A 6,059-nucleotide genomic window follows, 5' to 3' on the forward strand; every position below is an offset into this window, starting at 1 on the left:
TCCAGAACAATTCTGAAATGAAGTTGGTGAAGAAGAATCCTTCTTCTCTACCAACTTAGTCTTTGTTTTTCCTATCTAAAAAAAATTATGAAAAAAATGAAAAAAATAAATAAATAAATTGTATAAAGTTGAAAACCAATCACTGATTGACATGCTTATACAGAAAACACAGGGTGAAAATCATAAGCCTTTGACACCCTTTATTTTCCATATCTTTTCTGAAAAATGGTGACTCATTCTGCATTCTACAAAACATTGTATCATCTCATTTCACTCTGTTTTACTTTTACAATTTCACCTCATTCCATTGCCATATTTCACCAATAAATTATTCTTTTCTAACATTTCTTTCATCTCCAATTTCATTTATCATCTTTTCATATTTTCACTCATAAATCCATTTCCATTTCATTCATTCATAAGCCAGATTTTACTCTCTGTTTAACATTTTACAGTTGTTTCCACTTTCTGCAGCTGGTTCTGTTCCGTAGCTAATCCTATTCTGCAGCCAATCTGATTCTGTAGCAACAGTTTGATTATCAGTCCAAGTACAAAATGGCCAGTTCATAATAAAATATTATATGCAGGTAATTGAAGAGAAGACAACTTTGAAGACCAATCATGCCTAAAGCACCTGTGGAAGCAAACATCAAAACATTAGCAAGCGGAAGGTAAGGTTCCAAAGGTAAAATACAAAAATTTATTTCAAAAAGCAATACAAAAACATAAGTTTGTATAACTTGTATGATCACATGTCTCCTTAATTAATCATTATGTGTTTTAACTGCCACGATGTCTTCGCCACACCTTCCGTCTTCAATGCCAAATGGTCCAATGATTCCTTCATAATTGATCTTCTTTTTACACTCTATGAACTTGTATTTAATCAGACTTCTACAACCACACCTGTTAATGGTTAGATTAATGACATGACCTATCTGTATACGACTCTTCAAACCCTGATTTTTCATTTATTACACCAAGTTTTTCTCTCATACTACTGCAGCCTTTTTGTGCATACAATCACTCTGTTTTCATATATTTTGTGCATACAATCATTCTGTTTTCCACACAGTGTATGTATATAGCTACTCTGTTTCCATATATACAATCATTTTATTTTCACAGTCAACCTGCTTCCATATACTCTGTCATCCCGTTTCCATATCCATAGTCATTTTGTTTCTATATACCCAGTTGCTCCATTTTCATATACACAGTCCTCTTTATGTAGTCATTCCATTTCTCAGACAGTGAGAGGAATTTTGAAGAGTAGCTGAGAACAGAGGTGATGGGGCTCATTGTTAGAACTGAACCTATAGGGGCTAAATACATGGAAGGTTATCCGCAGCTGAAGGGAATGTTACAGAAGGCTGGTTGGTTGTGTTTTATTGAAAAATTCAACAGTTACCATAAGGAAATCACTAAATCCTTTGCCAAGTCATTTGATGGAATGGAAGTGGAAATAAGTGACATTAAATTTGCAGTTACCGAGTCCTTTATAGTTGAAGCAATAGAACTCCCAAGGCTAGGAGAAAGGTGGTTTAAGAACAAAGAGTTTCATGATGAATCCTAGAAGGTCATTCTTAAAAATCTAGGTATGGACACTTCAGTTTTTAGAAAAGGGATTCCAATCTATGCACTTAAAAACAAATGGAGTAGCATGTTGTTAATTTTGCAAAAGTTTATTACATGCGAAGGGAGGTTTGGTTCTATGTATGTGTATCATATACGACTGTTAATGAATTTTCTAGAGAATGGAACCCTCAATCTCCCATTTTTCTTGTTGAATAGTTTGAGAAGAATGGAAACTAATGTTTAGAAGAAAGTTGAATCAATAGAAACCACTCTATATCACCATGGACTAGTAAAGATTTTAGTTGAATTTCATTTAAGAAGTGTAGGGGATACATGGGACAAATTTTTGGTAAGGAATTTCTTCCAAGATGCTCCAGATTTGCCTGAGGGAAGTCCTGTTAAAAGGAGTAGGAGAAGGAAGACCAGTCTCACCATTCAAAGCACCCCTGAAACTTCAACACAGAAAAACGATGAAGAAGAACCAATCTCTGAGAAATTAACAGCGATCAGAAAGCAAACTAAGCAGAGGATAAAAATGAAAGAAAAGGTTGAAGAAATCCACAAGGATATTCCTGAACCTTCATCACCTAAAGAGGATGAACAACTGCTTTTTGATAGATTAATCAAAATCAGGGAACAAATCAAGAAAGATAAGGAGAAAGGAAAGAGGAAAAAGGATACAGAGGAAGATATCATAGGCTCCCAAAACTTGAGGAGGAGTTCTAGACTCAGGGGCAAAGTGAAGAAAGTGAAATCAAAAGAGACCCAGTTTATAGATTTAGAGGGAGAAACTCCAACTCAGTCCCCTGACAATATTCCATATGAACAAAGCCCACAGAACTCTCCTCCACAAAACTTTGAGGGCAGCCCAAGAAGAGTTTCTCTGGGCATTGATCCAATACAACAACAAATCTATGACTACATAGAGTCATTGGAGAAAAATAATACATTAGTAGACCCAGGGACTTCAGCTAATCCAGAGCAACCTGCCACCTCATAAGAAACTTTAACTAGCTCCCTTAAACAGGAGATCTATGAGCTAGAAGTTCTGAATAGGCACATCCAAAGAGAAAATGAAGCCTTAAAAGAACATAATAAGTTGGATAAGGTTATCCATGACAACACTATGCTTCACTTGGGTTTATGGCACAAGAAGAATAGAAAACTAAAAAAGAAGAATAAGAAGCTAAACAGGGCACTTATTAACCTCAAGTACAAATTTTTTATAAGGAAGCCAAGGATGGCAGTTTGTGCAAAGAAAAGAAAGAAGAGGAAGTTGGATGTTTTGGCTGAAGTATCAGAACAAATGCAGTAGGAGGAGGAAGTTCACAATTTTGATTGCATGGAGACATGCAATAGTCTTGCAGTGGGGGTATGTTGAGTCTCAAAACTGCCCTTTCCTTAGCAACTTTTCTCATCTCTCCTTCTTTGTTTTTCCATGAAGAAATGCATTCCTATCATCAATAACCATTATACATTGCCTTAAGGAGAACATTTTAGTGATTTACATGTTATACTTTTATGTTTGCTATTTGAATAAGTTTTTGTCTTTTAGCTATGGAACGCAGCCTATTCTGCAGCTAATCGGTTGTTCCACAGCTACTTCCATGCTTTTACAGGTTCCAGGTGTCAGGAGGAGAAAATAATGTAGAATTTTGTAGAAATTTTCCTACAAATCAGCTAGCTTTGATACCATGTAGAACTTTTTCTACAAATCAGCTAGCTCCGATACCATGTAGAAATTCCCACTGTAGATCAACCTGGTAATGCAATATACTAAAGCAAACACTTAATCTACTTCTACAAACAATTTAACGGAAGCTTAATCAACCATGAGCAACATCAATAAGAACATATATAACTGATAAGAAGGAATCAATCACACATAACACAAAAGAATTTACCCGGGGAAAGCACCTACCTAAAACCCCATCTTTGTATTTTCATACAAGTGGAAATATAGTCTGGATTACACAAATCCTTAGCTCGGAAGCTATATAGCTCTCAGTACAATCCCTCTGCTGCTCATAGATAGTTAAAGGCTTCTCACAAACCTTCTCCTCTGCCCTCCAAGCCTGCTATTTCCTTGTGTAGTTTTCCTTAGGGTCTAGTGCTGCCACCTGTGTGAATTGGCCTCTTCACACACTCACTAACCTGTGATCTAACTGCACAAACCTGAAGGAGATAAATCCTCATCATGGATGAGCTTCCTTTATAGGAAAAATATTCATCCAACTGATAGTACACTATCCATTCTCTGATCTCAACTGGGTCTTTGTCTAAACTGACATGCATGAGTTATTTAAGCTATAATATTCAGTTATTGAAAATACCAGTTGTTACATGCATGCAAGCATTAACAAACTGAATCTCATTAATTTAACAACTTGTTAAATTAATCTAGCTGGACTTGACTCAGTTAACTAAGCCAACTAGTTACAACTCATAATTACAACTCATCCTCATCCTTTAACTGATGGTTAAATCCCTCAATCAAAGGAGAAACTGTTGCATGTACTCATATAGACTTCAAGTTCATAATTCCTTAACTAATTAACTCAAACTAAATTAATCAATTAATTTACAAACTGCTGTTAATATCAAATTCAAATTTTACTTCCTATGTCTAGTCCAGGGACTGACTAAAATAGGAATCCACACTGAACTGCTAAAAATAGAACTTCTATTTTTAGCACTTCCATTTTTCATTCCTTGTTGCCCAATCCAGCACTGGTACCCAAACTGCGATTTTTAACACTTCTATTTTTAGCAATTTCTTGTTTCCATTTTTCAACACTCCCCCTCAATAAGAAAGGCTTCCTCTCATACTCAATCCTCTACCTTCGGAATGTTCTTCATGCAACACTTCTACCAAGTGTGGTTGCTCCAACAACTCTCGGAACAAAAAAAACTCCCAACTGACGTCTCTGTTGGGCTAGAAACATACTCTGATGCTGAAGCTCTACCTGCCGCTACCAAATGCTCCCTCTCTGACCTTTGTGCTAGTGCAACATCTCCATGCATCTCGCACCATTGCACCCTTCTCTGTGCTACCCTGCACTGTGCAACACACTTGTGCCTCTCGCATTACTGCAGCTTGCATGCTCTGCGCTGTCCTGGGATTCCCTGCACTATAGCTCTCTCTACCGCTCCATCTGCATCTGTCTCTACCCAATTAGTCAGTTCTGCTACTCCTCATCGGGGCTCCCGTATCAAAGTAGAATCAAAGAGGTTGGGTACCTTAAGGATCCTGCCCCTCCTCCTTGGGACGATCACTCTACGTCACCCCACCTCCTACCTGGAGGTATGCCTGCATGTGATCCCTCTGCCCACCTGGCTCGAAGTTTCCCCCTAATGGAGGTCTCTGCATGAGTGGATGCCTCCACTATGTTTCCTCTCGGCTTCCCCAGTTGTGGCTGCTCCACAACCTCCTGAAGCTGCTTCACCAATTGTGGCTCCTCCACAATTGTCTGAGACTTCTTCTGGCGTTGCATGTTGAGAGGTAATTCACTCTCCCTCTCAACCACTAAGTATATAACCTTTGCCTTGCTCCTCAAGGCTTTGCATGCATCTTGTACCTCAAGTGCATACAGGTTCTTGGCTAGCACACCAATCTGTTTCCACTTTCCCGCCGTCACGAAATTTTTTGGAAAAAGAGTTGATTTTAAATCAGTGATATCTCCCTCATATGAACTCCGATTCAGCCATTTTTTTTTTTTCATTTTGGGTATTTTTTCGCAAGAAATCCAAATCTGCTATTTGTTTATGAAAATTTTGTACAGAAATTTTCATATTTTCTCTACAAAATCTTGGCTCAAAACTCAAAACTTTGAAATCTCTTCTCAGTATACTGTTCTCTCCTTTGATCACCTTTGCTCTGATACCATGTAGAATTTTGTACAATTTTTCCTACAAATTAGCTAGCTTTGATACCATGTAGAACCTTTTCTACAAATCAGCTAGCTCTGATACCATATAGAAATTCCCACTGTAGATCAACCTGGTATGCAATGTACTAAAGCAAAACACTTAATCTACTTCTACAAACAATTTAGTGGAAGCTTAATCAACCATGAGAAACATCAATAAGAACACATATAACTAATAAGAAGGAATCAATCACACATAACACAGAAGAATTTACCTGAGGAAAGCACCTGCCTAAAACCCCATCTCTGTATTATCATACAAGTGCAAATATAGTCTAGATTACACAAAGCCTTATCTCGGAAGCTATCCAACTCTCAGTACAATCCCTCTGCTACTCATAGATAGTCAAAGGCTTCTCACAAACCTTCTCGTTTTCCCTCCAAGCCTCCTATTTCCTTGTGCAGTTTTCCTTGGGGTCTAGTGTTGCCACCTGTGTGAATTGGCCTCTTCACACACTCACTAACCTCTGATCTAATTGCACAAACCTGAAGGAGATAAATCCTCGTCATGGATGAGCTTCCTATATGGGAAAAATATTCATCCAACTGATA

The sequence above is a fragment of the Pinus tabuliformis genome, chromosome 2_2 (assembly GCF_031772625.1).
Source record: "Pinus tabuliformis cultivar Carrire ecotype Pingquan chromosome 2_2, CPIR1, whole genome shotgun sequence".
Taxonomy (NCBI): Eukaryota; Viridiplantae; Streptophyta; class Pinopsida; order Pinales; family Pinaceae; genus Pinus; species Pinus tabuliformis.